Source organism: Atta colombica, unplaced genomic scaffold, assembly GCF_001594045.1.
Source record: "Atta colombica isolate Treedump-2 unplaced genomic scaffold, Acol1.0 scaffold21, whole genome shotgun sequence".
NCBI lineage: Eukaryota > Metazoa > Arthropoda > Insecta > Hymenoptera > Formicidae > Atta > Atta colombica.
The window spans coordinates 2,162,014-2,164,552 of record NW_017259305.1 but is presented as its reverse complement, the minus strand read 5'-3'; positions in this window follow the sequence as shown (position 1 = coordinate 2,164,552).

The following is a 2,539-nucleotide window of genomic DNA, read 5'->3' as shown; positions in this document are numbered from 1 at the left end:
TAATAAATAATAATAATAATAATAATAATTTAATAATACAATAATTAAATTGATATAATCTATTAAGCAAACATAAAGAAAAATCTGTATAAATAAAATAGGAAATAAAAATAAAAATAATCTGAGTTAAATGAGGTAAAATCTGAGTAAAATCACAACAAATTTTTTATTGATAAGAAATTTGTGTTTATTTATTTATTGTGATAATTATTTAGAATACGAGCATCACTACAAAACTTGATAAAAATATATTTATTCGACACATTTTCACTTAAAATGAAAGAATTTGGCAGAAAACGTGATGATATGCTTTACGAAGCGAATTATTAACTCGATGTGAGCTAGGTGGAAAGTACACTGCAATACATTAATTTGCTGGGCCATAGTAGAGGCTCGACTTATCGACGTTGTGTCGGTAATGCTCAACGCGCGTGCTTGAAATAAGAAGAGACATTGACAATAATATTTAAAATACTGTATTGAAACTTATTACGTATTTTTTTGTTGCGTATAAAATGATATATTCCACCAGATATATAATGCGTAAATAAATACACACATAACGGAGATAAACATATATAAGGAAGTGTGAAGATAATGAAATAGATCATTTATTAAAATTAAAGTTATGATCTTTTTTTGAAGTTGTTCGTTGATAATAAAATTATGCTTGCTTGAGTATCTCCGTCAAATAATTTGGTTCTGAAAAGAACCGTTTAATATGATACTGAAATTAATTCAATAATCGGTCCAATAACCTTCTCGTGCAACTATTTCCCAGTCAGAGATAATTTTTCGAAAAGACACCGTTTCGATGTCGAAAATAAAAATCTAAAGTTTTCGAAATTTCTATTGATTTCGACGGATTTTTGGCTCCAATTTCGATTAATTTTCGAGTTGGAAATAAAATCTTGCATTGATCTAGTCAGCAGATATATTACTAGTGCAATAAGTAAATTCGACAAGTAGTGTCACTAATAGCGTAATAGTGATAAAAAAAATTTCATTAAAGTTTCATTGAAATTTTATTGTGAAAATAAGTATTATTGATTAGCACCATATTTCAGAGGCATCATACACGAAAAAATTATAATAAAAAAATTTTATTTTATGGAATTTGAGAACTAATTTTATGATGCATCCATGCATGGTCACCCATTCGAATCCGAATCTCACTTACCATGCTTCTTTCTGTGATCGTATGAGAACTGCTCCTTTGAAGAACACTGCTAATGGATGTATAATTGTAACATACCTGTAAAGAGATATTGTGAAAGAGGCGAATACATAAAAAAATATAATTAATGTTAAATATAGTAGTAATATACAAATGATGAATATCTATGATAACAACTTGTTTTTAATAATACTACAAAATATTATTTTTATTAGCTGAAATAATACTAATAATTGCTCTAAATGATATATACCAGGTGTACAAGTATGAAATGACGATTTGAGAAACAGATGGCGCATCAATACAGTATGAAGTAAAGATTTAACATTATACGCCATTTTATTGTATCAACAAGTGTCAAACGCGCAAAGTGATTTGATTGAAAAGTGTTTGCATAGTATTGTGTTGCTGTGTTGTTTAATATGACGAAATTTATACCAAATAAGGAGCATTCGCGGACAGCATTAATTTTTTGTTTTCATTTGAAGAAAACTGCTACGGAATCATACCGATTACTTGGAGAAGTTCATGGTGAACATGCTCCATCGCAAAAAACGTGTGAACGATGGTTTCAGCGTTTCAAAATTGGAGATTTCGATGTTGCAGCAAGAAACACGGAAAACCGCCCAAAAAGTACGAAGACAGGGAATTGCAAGTATTGCTGGATGAAGATGATTCACAAACACAAAAACAACTCGCAGAGCAATTGAGCGGTAGTCAACAAGCTGTTTCCAATCGCCTACGAGGGATGGGAAAGATTCAGAAAGTCGACAGATGAGTGCCACATGAATTGAACGAGAGACAGATGGAGAGGCGCAAAAACACAAATGAAATTTTGCTCGAACGATACAGAAGAAAGTCATTCTTGCATCATATCGTTACTGGGGATAAAAGTGGATTTTTTTTTAGAATCCCAAGCGCAAAAAATCATGAGTAGACCCAGGCGCACCATCCATATCGACCGCAAGACCGAATCGCTTTGGCAGGAAGACGATGCGCTATGTTTGGTGGGACCAGAAGGGTCTATTATGAGCTATTGAAGTCTGGCGAAACGGTTAATACCAAACGCTATCAACAATAATTGATCGATTTGAACCGTTCGCTGCTTAAAAAACGACCAGAATACCAAAAGAGGCAACACAAAGTCATTTTTCTCCATGACAATTCTCCATCACATACGGCAAAACCAATTCGGGACAGTTTGGAAGCACTCAGCTAGGAAGTTCTATTCCATGCGGCTTATTCACCAGACTTGGTTCCTTCCGATTACCACTTGTTTGCATCGATGGGTCACGCACTTGCTGAGCAGCACTTTAAATGTGTAACTAGCAATGGAGCATACTTTAAATAAATCTCTTTTTA